Genomic DNA, 24029 nt, shown 5'->3' on the forward strand with positions numbered 1-24029 from the left:
TTGAGTCCTGCATTCCTGCTTAACCTCCATCTGACTGCAATTTCCTGAGAGACTCAAAACAAAAGCCTCCTAGCTGAGACAAGTCAACCTACAGAATTGTAATTCCTAACAATAAATTGTTTATTTATCTATCTACCTATTTATTTTAGAGACAGTGTCTCCCCATGTTGCCCAGCCTGGTCTTGAACTCCTGGGTTCAAGTGATCCTCCTGCTTGCTGGGATTAAAGGCATATGAGCCATCAAGGTCGGCCTAAGTTGTTATGTTAAATCACTGTGTGTTGGGATGGTTTGCAAACCTGCAAAATATAACTTATATTGTATAAAACATTTCTAAAAGCACAAAGTTAATGCTTCTATGCAAAATATATCAATAGGATAAGTAGGTTTAACGTACCTGAAACAGTATTTTTTTTTTTTTTGCTTTTTTATTTTCCTCACTAAAAGAAAATGCCTCTCAAATCCAAGGAATATCCTCCTAACTCTCTCATTTAGGGAGGTGGGGAATAAACTGGAGTATATAAACTGGGGACTTCATTCTCTCCGCACATATGCATTACTAGTCAAGTCAGTAGATACGAAATGGAATATAAGGTCATAAGGGCAATTAGTGACATATTTGAGGAACACAAACACTATAAAAGTTTAATAAGTTGAACAACCTAGAAGATAAAAGAAGTAACAGAGCAAGAATTTAAAACAACCTGAAAAAAACAGATAATATTTGAAACATGAAACAAAAATTACCCAGTAGCGAAGAACCAATCAAAGACATTGAAATAATGACCTCAATATATGGAATAAATTACAAAAGAAATACAGTCAAGGTTTTACTGAACCAAATGATCAAAATAAAAACATACTCAAAGGAAAGTAAAAAAGAGAGAACAATAAAATGTCAAATGGAATACACTGGGGATTCTAGAAACAGAAAAGAAAGAGGGGGAAATGTATGTTTAAAAAATGGAAAGTTTCAAAAAGAAAAGAAATATGTCAGGCAGAAATTAACAGAATTCACAAGAACAATTTTTAAATGACAAGGCATTATCGTGTTGCTAAAGAACAACAGACAGAAGGAGAGAGAGAGAGAGCACGTGAGCAAGATTGAACTGCTGGCAACCTGTAATATGCAAATGCAGTCCATTAGAAACTGGGTCCTCCCAACACTGCGATTCCCGCAGCCTTCTTGCCTTTGCCTCAGATTTTCCCGGCAACATGGCCGCCCCCACGTATCCCGACCTGTGTAGAACATCATGATGTCATGCATTTGCAAATTAAAAGGCTAGGGTGGGACAGCCAGCTTTTTTGTCAGTCTACACTCAGCTTAGTCAAACTAACCCCTAAGCCCTATGCAAATCAGATACCGCCTCCTCCAGCCTCTGTATATACACACCTGGCTGGTTTTCCGGTTTTCTCCTGACTTGGGGTTCCCTTTCTTGGCTTTGGAGCCCCCCTCCCTCTATCTCTGTACCGGGGGAGCTTCTATCTTCTCCCTTCTCGCCTATTAAAGTCTCCACTCCTTAAAACCAAAAAAAAAAAAAAAAAAAAAAAGATTGAGAGAGTAAGTGCCCAATATCTACAAAGAACAAGTGTCAGACCATTATCTGAGTTCTCTATGGTACTACTCAATGAAAAAAATACAATAAAATTAAATTACCAGAACAACAAAGAAGAAATATTTTATCTTGGCGTTTATGTTCATATGATCTATCATTTAAATGCAAGGTGAAAATAAGGATATGTTCATCTGTAAAATGCCTCATAGGGTTTTCCACACCAAGGCCTCCATTGAAATACTCTGGGAGTAAGTTTTCCAGAAAGCAGAGAAAATGTTTCTGGCAGGTGCTATAAAATATATGGGAAGTAAGAATAGAAAATTATTTAGTAAAGTTTACTATTTTCTCAAAAAAGCAAGCAACAACCAAAAATATATTCAAAACCATGAGGAATAAAATACTAGATCAGCACTGTCCAATATAAATTTCTGAGATAACAGAAATGTTCTGTATCTGTGCTACATACAACTGTTGAATACTTGAAAAGTAAACTGAATATTTTACTTTATTTAATTTTAATTCATCTAAGTTTAAAGTTAAATAGCCAAATGTGGTTAGAGGTTACCATATTAGCACTGTTCTAGACTAGCTCAACATGGTGAGGTTGGGATGAACAGAGAATGTCAGGGATATGAGAGACCAGAGAGCTGAGCACACAGAAATGTATCTGTTTGGTTCAGAAAAAAAAAAAAATCAATTCTGATAGTAAGAAATAAGAAAAAATATAAGTTTGAATCTTAATAAGGATAACCAGGTGAAGACTAAAAACAGAATTATAACTTTCAGAACAGCAGATGTAACTTCAAAAACTCATACAGAAGATGAAAAGGAAGATGAAGAAACAAGAAAGTAAGGTCAATAGAACAATTTAAATAGAATGTCAGAAGTTAGTCTCAAAATACCAAATCATCAGAGATATAATGAATCATTATGAATATAAAGTTTCCATCCCCCATTTAAAGAGAGAAACTTTCAGACTATATTTTAAAAATCCAACAATATGTTGTCTACAAGAGGCATATTTAAAACAACAATATTCAGAAGTTTGAAAATAAACTAAGAATGTTATATAGATAAATCCGGATCTAAAGAAATCTGGCATAGCCATTTTCTTTTTGTTCATTTATTTATTTAATTTATTTTTTGAGACAAAGTCTCACCCTGTCACCCAGGCTGGAGTACAGTGGCACGATCTCAGCTCACTGCAAACTTTGCCTCACAAGTTCAAGCAATTCTCTGCCTCAGCCTCCTGAGTAGCTGGGATTACAGGTATCCACCAATACGTCTAGTTAATTTTTGTATTTTTAGTAGGTTTCACCATCTTGTCCAGGCTGGTCTTGAACGCCTGACCTCAGGTGATCCATCCGTCTTGGCCTCCCAAATGCTGGAATTACAGGTGTGACCCATCACATCCGGCCTGCCATAGCCATTTTCATATCAAGCAATAAAGAATTTAAAGTTAAAATTGTGACTGTAAAAGTGGGTTAGTATACTAAAAGAGAAAACAGTAGATTGAGAAGTTACAATAATCGTGTGTGTGTGTGTGTGTGTGTGTGTATGTGTGTATCTGCACAATGCTCATAAAATACCAAAAGCAACAAATTGCTGCACCTCAGTAATGGCCCTACCTAGCACCCAAATCTTGGTTCCTAGTGCCATTTGCCAGTTAAAGAAAGCAGAGCCCTTGCAGAATTACTCGTTCTAGAACCCAGGTGGGAAATCTATAAGACAAGCCTGAAGCATCTTGCAGTGCCAGAAAGTAAAGAAGCCCCTCCCCCCCAAAATCCCAAATAAACAAAAACGTCTACTCCCATTGATGTGGATGTCTTCAGGGGCACAAGAGCCAGCAATAGCCCAATGATTCAAACAACAAAGTAAGTAAAGCAATATTGGATAATTATCCAAAGTAGAAAATAAATATCTATGATTCCACATTGATAGTGATTGAATAAATTAATAAATGGCAGAGAAGAAACAAATCTTTTATACAGAACAATTCTAAATAATTTATGTAATTATTCTGCCTTAGAGAGAGCATAATTCCCCACTCCTTAAGTGTGGTCTGCATTTAGTGATTTTCTTCCAAAGAGCATATCTTGGAAAGGGGGAGAAATGAGCAGCTGTAGAGTAGAGAAACCTGACAAACACTGCATCAACCAGGTTATCAAGGTGTGTATCAAGTCATGAATTATGTTGATATGATGTGATGAAAATGGCACTTTATGCGGTGATATTTCCTCTAAAACATTGATAATCCCTGATTATTGAGGCAAATTCCAAAAGAAGGACTTCCTACAATATACCTGGTCAGTTACTCCTCAAAACTGTCAAGGTCATTAAAAGCAGGCCCAAGAAACCACTACAATCCAGAGAGACCTAAGGAAGCATGATAACATAATGTAGTATCTTGTGTAGAATCTGGAACAGAGGAAAGACAACAGGCAAAAACTAAGGAACCCTGAATGGACTGTTTAGTTAATAATATGTCTCAATATTGATCCATTCATTGTAACAAATCTACCATCTAAGATGTTACATTAATTGATGGGGAGCCCCACCTGCAGGAGGACATGGGCACTCTCTGTGCTGTCGTAATTTTTCTGTAAACCAACTGATGTTCTGAAATGTACCAAGTCTATTAGAAAAAGTAACAAATGACAGGATTACTGGAGAAACAAATTAAGTAAAAAATGTACTCCATACATTTTAACACATTCAAGGAATTAATCACACAGAGAAAAATTCTTTAACATACACCTGTATCATAAAAAGAGAATGTGCATTCTTTGTGAGCACACATTGAATATTCGTAACAATGTGGGCCACAAAGGATCAATCTCTAAATGCTGGCTTAACTCAGGACTCCCATTCTGACCACCTTCCCTTCTCCTATGTGACCTCATCCAGTTCTTGCCTTTAAATACCAACTTCATGCTGTTATTGTGCAGCCTGGGTCTCACTCCTGAACTCCTGATTGAAATATCTATGTTCGATATTTTTCTAATAGCGTGGAGTTGGCATGTCCAAACCAAAGATCTACTGTCCCCACTGCACCCCCCTCCCCACCGAGCCTGTAAATGGCAACACCGTTTTTTCAGTAGAACAGGTAATAAAACCAAATAAAACATCCAAACAAAACAAAAACCTCTTTACCTTATGCATGCCATGTCTCACCCACCAGCAGTCTTATTGGTCCTGACTTCAAATTATCAGTGATGTAATGGGCTTTGCCAACCATAATAGATTTTATTTTAACATGTCTCATCTACTGGTCAAAATTATTTTCAGTAATAATCATGAAGTAAAGAGGATAACAATAATGGCTAGAAAAGAAATGTAGACAATGATTTTCTCTTTCACTGAACTTCATATATAAAATTATGCCAGATAAAATAAATATTACAAGAAAAAATAATAAAATAAAAATTACAGTAGAAGCAAGGAAAAAAGTATGAATAAATACTACTTGATTATATTACTTGTTATAAAAAAGACAAAACACTTGTACCTATATATTTGTTTTTGGATTAATGAAGTGTTTGAGTCTTCAGACTCAGAACTTTTGAACTGCTAACTTGTCAATGACTTCAACAAAATTAACTTTCTTTACATATTCATGTTTAATAGAGTAGAGCCAGATTTGTCAATCTTCCTTCATAGTTGATTGTAGAATACTTTTTATAAATTTAATTTATGTGAATTAATAAAAGCACAATTATTCATAAGTCTTAAAGATAAAAGTCCCATTTTACAATAAAACCCAGAAAATTTCAACACGAATGAAAACTCCAAATGGTCACATCAAATTACAGAATTGAGAGAATTCAAATTCCATCTCTTCATATTTATCATCACTGTGCTTTCATGTATTCTTAATCTCCTATCTAACTGCGGAGATAGGTGGTACCAAGCAGTCGGGCCCCTGAAGTGTACACCAGCAATTCTCTGACACTATGTAAACATTTCCTCGAAACTTTTACAGACAACTGAGTCCAAGTGTGTTGGGCGACAACTATGTAACTGGAGCTTCTTGGAAATAACTTCCATCAGGCATACGTGTTTATTAAAGGATAAGAAATTTAAAATATGCTAAATTGTAGCTCACATGTATATTACTAAAACTCAGCAGAAACTACACCACTTGTGTAGAACTAGAACTTAGACTAAAAAGATTTTATCCCTGATGTTGTTTAAAATTGCAAGTTCATGGTCACAATAAAAAGCAGACTGACTTTTAGTTAGTTTTAGTGTCACTTGTGAATTCTCTACAGGTAACTATCTACCTATTGCCTGTGCTGGGAGTAGATAGCATCCACTGCACCCCTTTTGGGATGCTGGTGCAAATCATATCTAAATCCAATTTTCTTCATCCCTATTGGTTCCAACATCAGGAATCCATAATTTCTTACTTCAATTATTGTAATAGTCTCCTAACTCTATACCTAAACTTGCTTCTTAAGTGTTTTCTTTTTTCCTCATCTATTCTTAACATAGCAGCTAGAGTGATCTTTTAAATGGCAGATAAATCAGTCACTCCTCTATTCAAAAGCTTCAAATGACATCTCATTTGTCAGGAACATAGACTTGAGTCCATGCTTACGTGGGCTGCTTCTAAACCACAACTGAATGACTCCACTTCTGTTGGGTGTGCTTCTCTAGGGTGTGTTTCCTCTCTTCACATACCTGCTCCATTGTTCCATCTAATTTCACTTGTAAACCACCAGCTCAAAGTAAAATTATTAAGAATTTCATGATGGTGATAGGAGAGCATTCAACCAAGTGTGGCTCTCTCTACAACAGAGGTTACACATTCCAGATCTTATGGTTTGGGGAAAATAGACTCATTATGCACCCCTGTGAAAGAATCAATTAATGCACACATCCTGGAGAAAACTTGGCATTATTTAGGCAAGTGCATAGATTCAACAAGCTGATAGTTCCCCTCTGTGTCTATAACCCAGAGCACATCTTTTCCAGACACAGAAAGGAATATGTATGAGGATGTTTACTAAAACATTGCATGTAGTTAATAGAGAACAGGAAGAAAGTGAGGCATTCATCACCAATGAATGAACGAACGAATGAATGAATGAATGAATAATGATGGAGGCATATATGGAGCAATTAGAAGCAATGAACTAATTTGGTGGTTCTTACTCTGGCTGCTCAGCTGAAGACATTTAAAAACTCCCAGCAGGACATAGTAGCTCATGCTTGCAATCCCGGCACTTTAGGAGGCCAAGGTGGGAGGATTGCTTGAATCCAGGAATTTGAGACCAGCCTGGGCAACATAGCAAGACCTCATCTTTACAAAAAAAAAATTAAAAATTAGCAAGGCATGGTGGCATGTGCCTGTAGTCCTAACTACTAAGAAGGCTGAAGCAGGAGGATCACTTTAGCCCAAGAGTTTGATGCTGCAGTGAGCTATGATAGTGCCACTGCCCTCCAGCTTGGGTAACAAAGTGAGACCCTGTCTCTAATAAATAAATAAAATATAAATTATTAATGCCTAAGCTTCCATGCCTGGGTTAATTGATCTAGAATGGGGATTGGTGTTATTTTAAAGTTCTCAAAGTGATTTCACAGTTGAAAACCATTGAACAAGATGGACATACAGAAATTTGCACATATATTTTAAAACTTAAAACACATTTATATATTTTATATTTTTTCAAAATGTAACAAATAGGGCGTACAAAAATTAAGGACACACCTATATATAAAATATGTTTTCCTAGGAAACGTATCTCCAAAAACATATTAAATAGGCTAGAGTGGTTGTCATGGAAGAATGGAGAATTATAGTAGATGCTGATTATCAACAGGCAGACCTAAGTGCAAAATAAGTAATAATAGTTACTAAGAACTGCCTGTATGTTAACCATTCTTTTTTCTAAGTGCTTTAATAGTGTTATTTCATTTAATCATCACAATGCTGTGCGGTAGGTACTATCATTATCTCTACTTTGCAGATAGAGGAAATCAAATGCCAGAGGAGCTAAATGGTTCATGCAAGATCACAGGGCCAAATAGCGGAGCTCTGTTTGACCCCAGACAGAGGGCGCTCAAGCTCTGCTCTCAACTGCTGTGATCTACCGCTTCTGTTAATAAAGATGGGGGGAAAAAAGAGGAAAGTGAGACAGACACTGACATAGAGAGGGCAGGGAAGAGAGAGAGAAACTGAAAGACCATCAGAGCCTGAGAATCTATGCAATCGCGGTTTTAAGCAGTTATTGATCCTAACTTATAACTGAATTGGCACTAGTCGCAGGTGATCATTAAAAACAGAGCACTTCTCAAAACTTCTCTTTTATTTACTATCAAGATGAGATAATCTGGAAAAACCTAGATTAAGAAGTTAACAACCCAAAGGTGAACTTTTAAAGGTATAAATTCAAGACACAATAAAAAGTATGAGAAAATGACAATAATATAGATGTAGAATTATGGCTTAGAAAGACTAAAAAATCTCCTAAGAATCTACAAAAGGATAAAAGAAGCAGGAAGTAGACTCTTCTGAGAAGAATCCCACAGAGAGGATGTGCGTTTCTCAGTGCAGCATGTTGTCAATATGTTTTATGATGGGTAAGGGGAACTTGATCACTAGGATTAAAGTGGTATCTGCTAGATTTCTCCACGATAAAGTTTCTATTTTTCCCTTCGCCATTAGTAACTATTCTAGGGGACATACTTTGCGGTTATAAAAATATCATGTTTCTGCTCAAATGTTTACCCACTTACTTTAGTATTCATTGGTGGATGTTGTCTGTAACAATTCTTATTACTGTGGTGTTTAATATTTCCTAATTTCCTTATTCCTTCTAAATGTACTCATTGGAATTCTTCTGTAGGGAAGAGCTTTTCCATTTACTTACATGTTTATATCAGCATGTTCTCATGGATATTTATTTTATTATGAGTTATATTTGAATACTATCATTATTTATTTGTTTGTTCAAGTTGTTCCAGCCTCAGCCTTTGGGAGTTTTTCCTGGCTGTCCTCTGTGTCCTTTCTACCTGTCTCATCCTTTTGTGAGAACTTTGTTACTTTATGACACCACATGATGTAACAGGACGAGCCAGTGTTTACTGATCCCTAGACCACTTACCTGATGTGCCCTGGGTCCTTTTATTTGAAAGCCAATATCTCAGAGCTGGGTATATTCATTACTACTGAGTTGTAGCTGTTTCTAGGTCCTATCAGTGGGTAACACAGGAAACTATGTATATGTATACTAATCTATGCAGACAAACACATCTGTATTTCAATACTCATCTGTGTATGAAAATAAGAAATAAGAATTTATATTGATACCACCTGTTTCAATCTAACATCAGAGGGTTCATTTAGATTTTTCCTCTGTTTAATTTTAACTTCTGTCTCCAATAGTGAGAAACTTACAGTATATTCAGATAATTTGTTCAGCTCTGATCTATTCATAGTTTCAGAATTCTTAACACACACCACAACAGAAAAAAAAGTCTACCTAGAGTACTGTAATCGTGTACAGTATACTTTTTTAAAAAAATTTAACCTTATAACATCTGGCCAGGCTTCTTTCCCTTAGCAAAATGTGTTGAAGATTTATCCAGATTGTTACATGTATTGATAACTCATTACTTTTTATTCCTGGGAAGTGTTTCATTATATGAATGTACCATTCAACTTATCTATTCACTGAAAGACATCTGGATTGTTTCAACTTTCTGGTAACTATGAATAAAACTTATGTAAAAATTCACATATAAGTTTTTATGTGAATGCACATTTTCATTTCTTCTGAAAAAATAACTGGGAGTGGGTTTGCTAGTCCATGATGTAAGACTATGTTTAATTTTTTTAAGAAACTGACAAACTGTTTCCCAAAGTGGCTGTACCATCTTGCTTTCTTACTAGCTGCATATCAGGGTTCCAGTTGCTCTGCATACTCACTGGCATTTGGCATAATTGTTTTTTAAAAATCTAGCTATTTTGGCATGTATACATATACATATATATATATATCGTGATTTTAATTTGTATTTCCCTAATAATATTAATAATCTTTTCTTGTGCTTATGTGCCACTTGTATATCCTCTTTGCTAAAGTCTGTTCAAATTTTTTTTCTGTTTTTTAAATGGATTGTTTGATTTCTTATTATTGAATTTTGAGAGTTTTAAAAATTGCATTCTAGTTGAAAGTTCTTTGTCAGATATGTGGCCTGGTTTGCAAACATTTTCTCCTTGTCCATGCTTGTCTTTTCATTCTCTTAACACTGCCTTTTGCTAACTAAAAAGTTTTGAATTTTAAAAACTATAATTTTAACTGGTTTTAAAAATTTTTTGACTCATGCTTTTGGTACTGTATCTAAGAAAGTTTTTGCCTAGCTCAATCTCACAACCATTATCTTCTATGTTTTCTTTGAAGGTTTTATAATTTTACATTTTACATGTAAGTCTGTGATCCACTTTGATCTAATGTTTGGTAAGGCAGAAGCTATGGATAGAGATTAACTTATTTGCGTATGGATATCCAATTTTTCTAGTAACAATTGTTGAAAATATTATTTTCTATCCATTGCATTTTCTTTGCACCTTTATTTAAAAAAGTATATTTGTGTGAATCTACTTCTGGGCTCTCTATTCTGCTTCACTGATCTTGCATCTGTCTCTGTTAATGCAAAACTATGCTGATGATTGTGATGATTGCAGCTTTGTAGTAAATGTTGAAATCAGATAGTATGAATCCTCCAAATTTACTCTAGTTTTTCAGAATAGCTTTTGCTATTCTGCTTTCTTTGTCATGTTTCCACACAAATTTGAGAATTGTCATTTGAATGTATACCAAAAAATAAAACAAACAAAAAAAAACCTATGGGTTTAGATGGGGATTGTGCTGAATCTGTAAAGCAGTTTGGATAGAACTGACATTTTAGCAATATTATACATGTAATCTAAAGACATTATGTGGGATAAGTAGGCTACATGGAGAGAGATATATCATGTATGCGGGTTAGATATATTATTTCTCTTTCTTGCCTTGTTGCACCAGCTAGGTCGTTCAGTAAGATGTTTCATGCAAGCGGTGAAAGAGCATATCCTTGTCTTTTTACTGATTATAGGGAGAAAGCATTTGGTTTTTCACTGAATGATGTTAGCTGCATGTTTTGTATAGCTGCTCTTCATTAGGTTAATGAAGTTTCTGTTTTAAGTTTGCTGAAAGCTTTTTATCCTGAATTAATGTGAAATTTTATCAAATGCTGTTTATTGAGATAATTATTTGCATTTTCTTTTTTAATCTGTAAATATGATAAATTACATTAATTGATTTTTGGATGTGGAGGCAGCTTTGCATTTCTGGGATAAGCACACCTATTTTTTATATATTATCCTTTATATATACATATTGTTGGTTTTCTTTAGCTAATATTTTGTTGAGAATATTTATATCTTTGTTCATGAGAAATGGTGTTTTCTCTTTTTGTAATGACTTTGTCTAGTTTTAGCATTAGGATAATTCTGATCTCCTAAGGTAAGTTTCAAAGTGGTCCCTCTTCTTCTATTTTTGGTATGATTTTTTTCTCAAAGGTTTGGTAGAACTTCCCTGTGAAATCGTCTGGACCAAGTTTTCTTTGTTGGAAAGTTTCAAACTATGAGTTAATTTTTTGAATAAATATGGGCTATTCCAGTGATCTACTTATTTCTTGAGCAAGTATTGGCATTTTGTCTCTTTTAAGGAATTGGTTCATTTCATCTATGTTTTTGAATTTATGAGTATTTAAGAATTATGGTATCATTCTTTTATTAACTATATGGAATCTGCATATCTGTCCCACCTTTAACTTCTAATATTAGTAATTTCTTTCTTCCTCCTCTGTTTCTTTGTTAGTCAGGAAAGAGATTTTTGAGCTTTATTGATTTTTAAAAAGAACCATCTTTTAGTTTTACTGATTTTCTCTATTTTTTTATCTCCAATTTCATAAGTTCTGCTCTTCTCTTTTGAAATTTCTTTCCTTTTGCTTGCTTTGAGTTTAATTTGATCTTTCTTTTCTACTCTCTCAGAGGGCTTAGATTTGTTATTTGTGAGCTCCTTATTTGTTTTTACTTTTTCATTTATGGCAGATGATTGCAGCTTTCCATTTTGGGGAGTGTAATAAAATATTTATTTATATAAATATTTATTTATTTATTATTTTTGAGGCAGGACGTCACTCTGTCACCAAGGCTAGAGTACAATGGCTCAGTCCTAGCTCACTGCAGTCTCAAACCCATAGGCTCAAGCAGTCCTCTGGCCTCAACCTACCAGAAACTGGGGACACAAGTGTGGGTCATCATGTCCAGCTAATTTTAAAATTATATTTGTAGAGATAGGGGTCTCAACACGTTTCCCTGGCTGGTCTTGAACTCCTGGGCTCAAGTTATCCTCCTGCCCCAGCCTCCCGACGTGCTGGGATTACAGGCATGAGTCACCACGCCTGGCCATAAAAGTGCTTATTCATTCTGTGTTTGTGTGTGTGTGTGTGTGTGTGTGTGTGTGTGTCAAAGTCTCACTCTGTCACCCAGTCTGGAGTGCAGTGGTACAATCATGGCTCACTGCAGCCTCGAGCTCCTAGGTTCAACAGATCTTCCTGCCTCAGTCCCCGGAGTAGCCAGGACCACAGGTGCATGCCACCATGCTCAGCTAATTAAAAAAATTTTTTTTTCAATTTCAGTGGATTTCCAGGAAAAGGTGGTGTTTGGTTCTTTAGCGGTGATTGCTGGGATTTTGGTGCACCCATCATCCAAGCAGTCTGCATAGTACCCATTGTGTAGTCTTTTCTCTCTCACCACCCCCAGACCTTTCCCCTGAGTCCCCAAAGTCCAATGTATCATTCTTAATGCCTTTGCGTCCTCATAGCTTAGCTCTCGCATGAGTGAGAACATATGATGTCTGGTTTTCAATTCTTGAGTTACTTCACTTAGAATAATACTCTCCAATTCCATCCAGGTTGCTGTGAATGCCATTATTTCGTTTCTTTTTATGGCTGAGTAGTATTGCTTCATATATCACTATATATATAGTGATATATATAAAGAAAATGTGATATATATATCTATATATATAGATATATATATAAAGAATATATGGAACCAGCCCAAGTGCCCATCAAGCAACACATGGATAAAGAAAATGTGATATATATATAGGGCATTTGGGCTGCTTCCATGTGTTTGAAATAGCAAATTGTGCTGTTATAAACGTGTGTGCAAGTATCTTTTTCATATGATGATTTATTTTCCTCTGGATAGATACCTAGTGGTGGGATTGTTGGATCAAATGGTAGATCTACTTTTAGTTCTTTAAGGAATCTCCACACTGTTTTCCATAGTGGTTGTACTAGTTTGCATTCCTACCAACAGTGGGAATGTAAACATTTTTAAACATTTGTAAACTAACGTAACATTTCACCACAGCCTTGCCAACATCTATTATTTTTTGATTTTCTGATTAAGGCCATTCTTGCAGGAGTGAGGTAGTATCACATAGTGGTTTTGATTTGCATTTCCCTGATAAATTAGTGATGCTGAGCATTTTTCCATGTGCTTGTTGGCCATTTCTATATCTTCTTTTGAGAACTATCTATCCCACTCCTTGGTAGAATCCAAAAAGAATCCAGTTTCATTTTTCTACATGTGGCTTGCCAATTATCCCAGCACCATTTGTTGAGCAGGGTGTCCTTTCCCCACTTTATATTTTCATTTGCTTTGTCAAAAATCAGTTGGCTGTAAATATTTGGCTTTATTTCTAAGTTTTCTATTCTGTTTCATTGGTTTATGTGCCTATTTTTATACCAGTACCATTGCTGTTTTGGTGACTATGGCCTTATAGTTTGAAGTCAGGTAATGTGATGCCTCCAGATTTTTTTTTTTTTTTTTTTTTTTTTTTTTTGCTTAATCTTGCTTTGGCTGTGCAGGCTCTTTTTTGGTTCCATATGAGTTTCAGGATTTCTTTTCCTTTAGTTCTGTGAAGAATTCTGGTGGTATTTTGATGGGAATTGCATTGAATTTGTAGATTGCTTTTGGTTATATGGTCATTTTCACAATATTGATTCTGCCCATCCATGAGCATGGGATGTGTTTCCATTTGTTTGTGTCATCTATGATTTCTTTGTAGAGGTCTTTCAGATCCTCATTTAGGTATATTCCTAAGTATTTTATTTTTTATTTTTTTGCAGCTATTGCTAAAGGGGTTGAGTTCTTGATTTAATTCTCAGCTTGGTCACTTTTGGTATATAGCAGAGCCACTGATTTGTGTACATTAATTTTGTATCATGAAACTTTGCTAAATTCATTTACTAGTTCTAGGAGCTTTTTGAATGAGTCTTTAGGGTTTTCTAGGTATATGATCATAGCATTGGCAAACAGCAACAGTTTGCCTTCTTCTTTACTGATTTGGATACCCTACCTTTCTTTCTCTTGTCTGGTTGCTCTGGCTAGGTCTTCCAGTATTATGTTGAATAGATGTGGTGAAAGTGGGCATCTTTGTCTTGTTCCAGTTTTTAGGAAGAAAGGTTTCAATATTTCCCCATTCAGTATAATGTTTGCTGTGGGTTTGTCATACGTGACTTTTATTACCTTAAGTTATGTCCCTTCTGATGCCGATTTTGCTGAGGGTTTTAATCTTAAATTGGTGCTAGATTTTGTCAAATGCTTTGTCTGCATTGCTTGAGATGATCATGTGATTTTTGTTTCTAATTCTGTTTATGTGATGTATCACATTTATTGACTCATGTATGTTAAGCCATCTGTGTGTTCCTGGTATGAGACCCACTTGATCATGGTGGATTATCTTTTTGATATACTGTTGGATTTGGTACAAAATTAGAATTTTATTGAGGATTTTTGCATCTTTGTTCATTAGGGATATTGGTCTGTAGTTTTATTTTTTTTTGTTACATCCTTCCCTGGTTTTGGTATTAGGGTGATACTTAATAGATATTACAGAACATTCTACCCACCAACTGCGGAATATACATCTATTCATCAGCACATGAAACATTCTCCAAGGTAGAGCATATGATAGGCCACAAAAGTCTCAGTAAATTTAAGAAAATCAAAATTATATGAAGTACTCTCTCAGATCACAGTGGAATAAAATTGGAAATCAACTCCAAAAGGAACCCCCAAAACCAGGTAAATATATGGAAATTAAATAACCTGCTTCTGAATGATCGTTGGGTCAGCAATGAAATCAAGATGAAGATTAAATTTTCTTTTTAACTGAACAATAAGAGTGACACAACCTGTCAAAAATCTCTGGGATACAGCAAAAGTGTCCTAAGAGGAAAGTTCATAGCATCAAATGCCTACATCAAAAAGTATGACAAAGCACAAATAGGCAATAAGGTCACACTTCATGGAACTGGAGAAACAAGAATAACTCAAACCCAAATGCAACAGAAGAAAAGAAATAATGAAGATCAGAGCAGAACTAAGTGAAACTAAAACAAACAAACAAAACACAAAAGATAAAACAAAAAGATAGTTCTTTGAAAAGATAAAATTAATAGACCATTAGTGAGATTAACCAAGAAGAGAGAAGATCCAAATAAACTTAATTAGAAATAAAATGGGAAATATCACAACGGATACCATAGAAATACAAAATATTATTCAAGACTACTATGAACACCTTTATGCACATAAACTAGAAAACCTAGAGGAGATGGATAAATTCCTGAGAATATACATTCCTCCTAAATGAAACCAGGACGATATAGAATCTCTGATCAGACCAATGACAAGCAGTAAAAATGATAATTAAAAAATTGCTAACAAAAAAATTCTGACAGATTTCAGACTGAATTCTATCAGACATTCAAAAAGAATTGATACCAATCTTATTGACACTATTCCAGAAGATACAGAGAGAGGAAATTACCCCTAAATCATTATAAGTTTCAAGATTTAGAGCTTTAAGCAGTTCTTGCAGTGCTGGCTTGGTAGTGGCAAAATCTCTCAGCATTTCTTTGTCTGGAAAAGACTATCTTTCCTTCATTTATAAAGCTAAGTCTCTCTGGATACAAAATTCTTGGCTGATAATTGTTTTGTTTAAGGAGGCTAAAAATAGTTTCCTAATTCCTGCTACCTTGTAGGATTTCTGATGAGAAATTTGCTGTTGATCTGATACGTTTTCCTTTATAGCCTACCTGATGCTTTTGAAACAAACAAACAAAATACAACAATACAGCTTTTGAGATTCTTACAGCTTTTGAGATTCTTTCCTTCTTCTTGACTTTGGATAACCTGATGACTGTGTGCCTAGGCAATTGTCTCTTAGGAATGAATTTCCGAGGTGTTCTTTGAGCTTCTTATATTTGGATGTCTAGATCTCTAGCAGGGCCAGGAAGGTTTCCTCAATTATTTCCTCAAATATGTTTTCTAAATGTTTAGATTTATTCTCTGCCTTGGGACCACCAATTATTCTTAGGTCTGGACATTTAACATAGTCCCAAACTTCTTAGAGGCTTTGTTCATTAAAAAAAATTTTTTTGGCTAGGCACGGTGGCTCACAGCTGTAATCCCAGCACTTTGGGAGTCCAAGGAAGGTAGATCATGAGGTCGGGAGTTCAAGACCAGCCTGATCAACACGGTAGAAACCGTCTATACTAAAAAAATACAAAAATTAGCCAGTCATTGTGGCATGTGCCTGTAATCACAGCTACTCAAGAGGCTGACGCAGGAGAATTGCTTGAACCTGGGAGGTAGAGGTTGCAAGTGAGTTGAGATCAGGCCACTGCACTCCAGCCCGGGCAATAGAGTGAGATGCCATCTCAAAAAACAAAAAAAACAACAACAAAAAACAAATTTGTCTTTGACTGATTGGGTTAATTTGAAAGCCTGTCTTCAAGCTATGAAGTTCTTTTCTTGGCTTGTTCAATTCTGTTGCTGAGACTTTCTATTGCATTTTGCATTTCTCTAAATGTGTCCTTGATATCCAGAAGTTTCTATCTATCTGTTGCACTGAAGAATTTTCTTTTCATATCCTGTGCCATGTTTTTTATTTCTTTAAGTTGGACTATACCTTTCTCTGGCACCTCCTCTCTTAACTTAATTACCTTCTGAATTCTTTTTCTGGCAACTCAGAGATTTCATCTTGGTTTGGATCCATTGCTGGTGAGCTGGCATGATCTTTTGAAAGTGTTAAAGAACTTTGTTTTGTCCTATTACCTGAATTGTTTTTCTGGTTCTTTCTCATTTAAGTAGACTACATCAGAGGGAAGATCTGGGATTCAAGGGCTGCTGTTCAGATTATTTTGTCCCATGGGGTGCTCTCTTGATGTGGTGTACTCCTCCTTCCCCTAGGAATGAGGCTTCCTGAGAGCCAAATTATAGTGATCGTTTTTACTCTTCTTGATCTAGCCAGCAAGTAGAGCTACCAGGCTTCAGGTTGGTACTGGGGAGTGTCTGCAAAGAGTCCTGTGATGTGATACGTCTTCAGGTTGTAGCTCCCATGGAGTTAGCAGGGGAATTAAATGGATTCTGTGAGTGTCCTTGGTTGTTTTTGTTTAGTGCCCTGGTATTGTGTTGGGTGGCTTCCAGCCAGAAGGTGGCATTTTCAAGAGTGCTTCAGTTGCATTCCCATAGGGAGGAGGCAAACTTGGCCTAGGGACATCTGGTTAAGTATTCAGGCTTCTTATGTGGTAGGCAGGGCCATAGAACTCCCAAGAGATTATGACCTTTGTCTTCAGCTACAGGGTAGGTAGAGAAAGACCACCAGGTGGGGGCAGAGATTGGCATGTCTGAGCTCAGCCTCTCCTTGGAAAGGGTTTGCTGCTACAGCTGTGGAGGCTAAGGGAGTCGTTCCCAGTCCAATGGAGTTATATTTCCAGGGGTATTATGGCTGCCTCTGCTGAGTCACACAGGTAACCAGGGAAGTGGGGGAGAGCTAGCAGTCACAGGCCTCACCCCACTTCCATGTAGCCTACAGTCCTAAAGGCCAATCTCACTCCCACCATGCATCCTAACACTACTGAACCTATTTCCAGGCAGCCAGTAACCAGGGCTAAGAACTTACCCCAGACCATGAGCACCACCCTCCCACCCCCATTGAGAAAGCAAGGAGACTCACAGTTTTTTAGTGTCACAGGGAGCCAGTTCCTTCAAACCATCTGTGGATTCCCTTGGCTTTCCTGGTATGTTCCTGCAGTAGTCCTTGGCAGTAGTCCTTGGAGCAAAAGTTCGTGATGTGAGTCTCCACCTGCCACTCTGTCTGTCCAAGCAGAAGCTGCAAGCTAGTCCTGCCTCCTTTCCACCATCTTAATCAACAAACCCCTTTTCTTCCTTTTCAATATAAGAATTTTATGCTATAAAGATCTCTCTATGCACTACAGTTAATGCAAAAATTAATAGGTTTAATTTTTATGTTATTAAGTCAAAAATATTTTCAAATTTTCTCAAAATGTCCTCTTTGAGCCATGGGCTATTAAAAAATGTGTCTGTTTTACAAATATTCAAAGATTTTCCAGATATATTTCTGTTACTGATTCCTGGCTTAGTTATATTATTGTCCAAAAACTAAACTTGCTATGATTTCTAATTTTTTCAATTTGTTAAGGTTTATTTATGACACAAGATGATCTATCTTGATGAATGTCCCAAACACTTGAAAAGAATGTACAGTCTGCTGTTGTTGGCTGGAGTATTCTATAAATACCAGTTAGATCAAGTTGGTTGATAGCGTTATTTACCTTTTCTATATCTTTATTGATTTTCTTTCTACTTTTTCATCAATTACTAAGAGGAGAATATTACAACATGTAATTATTGTGGGTTTGTGTATTTCTATTTTCAACTTCAGCAATTTTTGCTTCATGCATTTTGAAACTCTTGTTAGTTGTATGCTGATATAAAATTGATATAATTCATGAAAAATTTACCTTTTTAGCATTCTGTAATGCTTATTTCTGATCATCTTTTTTGATCTGAAGTCCACTTTGATCTTAATATAGCTACTACTTGTTTCTTTTGATTAGTGTTTGCATGGTATATTTTTCTCATTCTTTTATGTTTTACCTATTTTTACCTCTCTATTTAAAGTGGATATCTTGTAAAGAGTTGCATTAGTCCATTTTCACACTGGTATTAATATAAAGATAGTACCTGAGACTGGGTAATTTATAAACAAAAGAGATTTAATTGAGCCACTGTTCCCCATGGTTGGGGAGGCCTCAGGAAACTTACAATCATGGCAGAAGGTAAAGCAGTCACCTTCTTCACAAGGTGGCAGGAGAGGGTGTGAGCATGTGAAGGAGCAACTCTCAAACACTTATAAAACTATCAGATCTCATGAGAATTCACTCACTATCATGGTAACAGCATGCAGTAAACTGCTATGATGATCCAGTCACCTCCCTCCCTTGACATATGGGGATTACAATTTGAGATGAGGTTTGTGTGGGGACACAGAACCAAACCATATCAACATTATATCATTGGAGCTTCCTTTTACACCCAATCTGACAATCTCTTATTTAATTTGTATATTTAGACCATTCACATTAAATATAATCATTGATGTGATTAGGTTAAGATCTATCCTCTTGATACCTATAATTGATTTCTTCCATTAATTCTTTGTTTTTTTCCTCCCCTGTTGTTTTTCCTTCTCTTGGCAGAATAATCAGGCATTTGTTATTCTATTTTATCTCAACTCTTGACTTATTACATATACCTCCTGTTAAATTGTTCAGGAGTTGGTGTAGGATTCATACAATACAACTTTAATTGGAGCCTATCTTCAAATACTTTTATACTGCTTAATGTTTAATTTAAGGACTTTAGGAATCTTAAATAGTAGACTCCCAATTCCTCCTCCCAAACTTTCTGTTATTACTGTGATATATTTGACATATTTTTTCCTTAAATACACACTACATTGCTACCATTGGTCAAAACAATTAGTTATTTTATAACCATTAAAAATAAAAAAAAAATAAATTTTATTTACTTTCATTTATTTCATTTCTAATGTGATGTGATTTATTTTTTTGTTTAGATCTAAATTTCTGTTTGATATCATCTTTCTTCTTCCTGAATAACTTTTTTTTCTTTGCCATTTATTTTTGTATAGGTTTTGTACACTGAAATGAATTCCCTTAGTATTTGTCTGAGAAAGTATTTATCGAGGTTTTTCCTACTTCGTTTTTGAAAATTATATTCACTGACTATAAATTCTGGGTAAACTTTTAACAAGTAAATCATTCTTTCTGCACTATAAAATGTCTCATCCTTACAATCTGGCTTGGGTGGCTTCTGGAAGGAAGATGGCTCCACATCTCATCTGTGTTCTTGTATATGTAAAGGGTTCACCCTCTCCCAACTGCTTTAAGGACTTCTCTTTGTCTTTTGTCTTCAACAGTTTGACTAATATGCATAGATGTATTTTTGTAATATTTATCTTAGTCATTCTCCATCTCCTATTCTCTGATCTATTTTTATCTGTGGTTTAGCATCAGTAATTAATTCTGGAAAATTCTATGCCATCATTTTTTCAAATATTTCTTTTGATCCACTTTCTCTGCCTTATCCTTATTAGTTTATTGGACTGGAATTATTCTATAACTCATGAATGTTCTATTTTTATTTTCACACTTTTTTTCAACTTCAGTTTGGATAATTTCTAATGACTTTCCTCCACTTCGCTGGTTCTTTCCTAGTCTGTATCAAGTTGACTTATGAGCCTGTTGAGGACATTCTTCATCTGTTACTGTGTTTTCATTTCTAGCATTTTCATTTAATAATTTCTTACAGTTTTGAATCTCTGTTGGAATTTCCCATCAAATCATGCATGTATTCTCCTGTTACATTAGTCTTTAACATATTAATCATAGATATTTTAATTTGCCTTTAAGTTTCAACATCAGTGTCATATCTGAGTCTGGTTTTGTTGACCGCTTTGTCTCTTGGCACTGTATTGTTTTGTCTTGCCTTTTTGTACCTCTTGGTTTTTTGTTGAAAATGAGACATCTGTGTTGGGCAATAGAGTCTATGGTAAACAGCGTTTATGTTTACAAATGGGCATGCCTTTTCTTTTGTTAGACCTCTATTTTTCCTTCCTGCTGATTCTTTAATGTGCATGTTTAAATTAATTCAGCCAGGAGTAGGGATTTACCTCTGGTTTCTTGTTACTATCATTACTCTTAGTGTTAAACAGGTTGCATATTCTTCTAATGATACCTTGTATTTTGAGTGGCAGTTGGTTTGTCAGTGGGTTTTACTTAATTTCTGTTTCATCCTTAGCTTTAGGTCTTCCCTTTGCACTTTGGCATTCCAGTGGTTTTCTATTATTACTTTTTAAAATTAATGCTTGTTAGCCCAGTGTTCTGGTTCACTGTAAGTCTTAGGCAAGTGCTGTGTCTCAGGTCTCAGGTCTCAGGTATAACACTCTTTTGTTGTTATTATTATTATTATTATTATTACTGAGACAGGGTCTCACTCTGTTGCCCCTACTGGAGTACAGTGGCATGATCTCAGCTCACTGCAACCCCCACCTCCCAGGTTCAAATGATTTTCCTGCCTTACCCTCCCGAGTAGTTGGGATTACAGGCACCTGCCACCATATCCTGCTAATTTTTGTATTTTTAGTACAGATGAGGTTTCACATTGTTGGCCAAACTGGTCACAAATTCCTGACTTCAAGTGATCAGTCCACCTTGGCCTCCCATGGTGTTGGGATTACAGGCGTGAGCCACTATGCCTGGCCCTCGGGTATAACATTTTTAATATTCCTCTCCATTTCTTAATTGTAGTTCCAGATCCAGCACATATTCCTGGTCTTTCTCCAAGGGTAGAGGGTTTTATTCTTTGTTTCCTTCTTAGGCTAAAATGTATTTTTATATTTTAAATTGCCTCAGGGCAAGAGGATTGATTGTCTTTCACTCCATAGATTTTGGCTTTTTTTTTTTTCCCCCCACAAAAGAGATAGGAAAGAAGTTCCAGGTTGGATATATGCTTTTCCCACAGTGGCTGCTGTTTTCCTCTCTCAGAACATCACCACGACACCATCAGGCATGCTCTCTTGAGACTCTTACTAATCTTTTTGAGAAGCTGTGAGATCCATAGATAAAAGTTTGCAAGAAAGAGAGTATGAACTCCCTTATACAGGAGTCCTTATCTGTGGTTTTACTTTCTTTGGTTTCAGTAATCAACCATGGTCTATATCTATATAGAGAGAGACCATATTTGTGTAACTATTATTATAGTATATTGTTATAATTGTTCTATTTTATTATTAGTTGTTAAATGCAGCTCTGCCTAATCTATAAATTAACCTTGTATGTATAGGCATGTATGTATAGGAAAAACATAGTATATATAGGGCTTAGTACTATCTGTAGTTTCAGGCATCACTGGGGACCTTGGAACATATCCCTTGTAGATAAGGGAGGACTGCTTTATTTTCATGTCATATGGTTCCACAATCTCTCACCAACCCCTACTCAGCCTCCGCCAGTTTGTTAACTATTATTCTAGCTCAATTATTCTTACTAATATCTAACTGTGTCTGCCCCAGATAAGCAAGTACATCACATCACATCTCATCTCTCTCAACAGGCCTTGGCCTCTCCTTATATTTTGGATGATTGGTTTCCAGCAACATCAGCTTTCTGATGCATTCAAGAAATGTCATCAGCTTGGTTCACTTTTCTCATTGTTGTTGTAAGCTTGGAGGCACAGCTCTTCCCAGCTTTCTACATCCCAAGTAGAAACTAGAAGTTCCTTGTGCTATCATGAAAAAACAAAGTGAACACTTTTACTTAGCACAGAAAAGCAGAGAAAAAGTTCCTAAAGAAGTGAGTCCCTTTCTTTAAAAAAATTTGAAATGTCAAAATATCTCTGCTTTTGCCTTGCATCCACTATTCCTTACCTCCCCCTTGGATAATTCAGCCACATCAATATTATTGTTAAGTTGTGCAAAATATTATGTTGACTTCATAGGAGAGGAGAGGGTTCACAATGCACATTACAATGATATTTACATTACATTGCTCATGGTCTTCACAAATCCCATTAAACAACTGTCTTTTAGAGCCCCTTCTTATTTCCTGCATTTTATTTAAACAATGTCTTAGCTATTTTGTGCTGCTATAACAAAATACCTGGACTGGGTAATTTATAAAGTATAGGAATTAATTTTCTTACAGTTCTAGAAGTTGGGAATTCCAAGATCAAGGTGCCAGCAGGTTTGGTGAAGCCTGCTCTCTGCTCCTAAGATGGTGCCTTGATGCTATATCCTCTGGAAAGGAGGAATGAAGTATCTTCACATGGAAGCCAGTAAGCAAGCAGGCTTAGTGTTGCATGAAACCTCTTGTACAAGGACCTAAATCCCATTTATGAGGGCTCCTCCCTCATGGCCTAATCATCTCTTAACAGTCCTACCTCTTAAGGCTATAGCATGTGCAACATCTGAATATTGGAGGGGACCCATTCAAACCATAGAAAATGCATATAGTCTTCCCTACTGAGTTGGTAAATTCTGATATACTCCAGCACGTGTGAGCCCCACGGAACACAGTGCTCAGCAATTATAATGCCCCTTAGTTATAACACCCCTTCTCCACTTTTTTGAAGACATTTGTTGACAGTTTATTGTTTCTAGTTTGCCTTTCAGGTTTTGTCTCAACCTTAAGTAATTTAATAAAGGATCTTTTTCAAATACACACAGTATCTTCCCTGAGAAGAATTCTGGGAAATAATGGAAATAGGGATTTTGGAAGAAAGAAAATCAGCCCTTTTGATAATCCCATGACTTACACAAATAATGTGGGAGAAATACCCCTCTCAAGTGGTATGTATGTACTGACTGTTGGCTCAATATCAAAGTCACCTGTTGGGAGTGTAAGAATCTGATCTGAGTATGGCTTGATGAGTGTCACAGATTCATTTGTGAAATGTTGCACCTAACAGATGGGACAGCCTAGTTTGAAATTTTTCCTCATTGGCATCATCATAGGGGATGATTTGTTTTCAACAACTTTCAGATTTGTGCACAGCTCCCTCAACCCAAAAGAAAAAAAAAATCCTATGTTTTCTCAATACTTTGGAATATTGGGGATTCATTGTATGCTTTTGCATATAGTCTTTTGTGCTCTTTAGAAGAAAAATGTTACAAATAGATAAGGTAAAAATAGCTTAGTAAAAGATAACAACTGACATTCAAGGTTTAACAGCCTTTCCTTCCTCTAACATCTTGCAAAAGATATAACACTGCATCGCTGGCCCAATGACATATCCCAAAGCATTTGAATTTTTTACAGAAGGTCTTGGGATAAAAGAAAGTCATTCTGCATCATCACTTGGGATTGTGGTATTTAAAGGTCATCAGAAAAGCATCTTCCTGACACAAAGCATCAATGGCAACCTCTTGGTATATGAGCGATGATAATACATTGTTAAAAGCGTTGCGTAGCAAATGGAAATAAGAACGTTTGTCATTAAATATTTTCTGCTGCTT

The sequence above is a fragment of the Sapajus apella genome, unplaced genomic scaffold (genome assembly GCF_009761245.1).
Source record: "Sapajus apella isolate SASKATOON/1434 unplaced genomic scaffold, GSC_monkey_1.0 scaffold4, whole genome shotgun sequence".
NCBI classification, from domain to species: domain Eukaryota; kingdom Metazoa; phylum Chordata; class Mammalia; order Primates; family Cebidae; genus Sapajus; species Sapajus apella.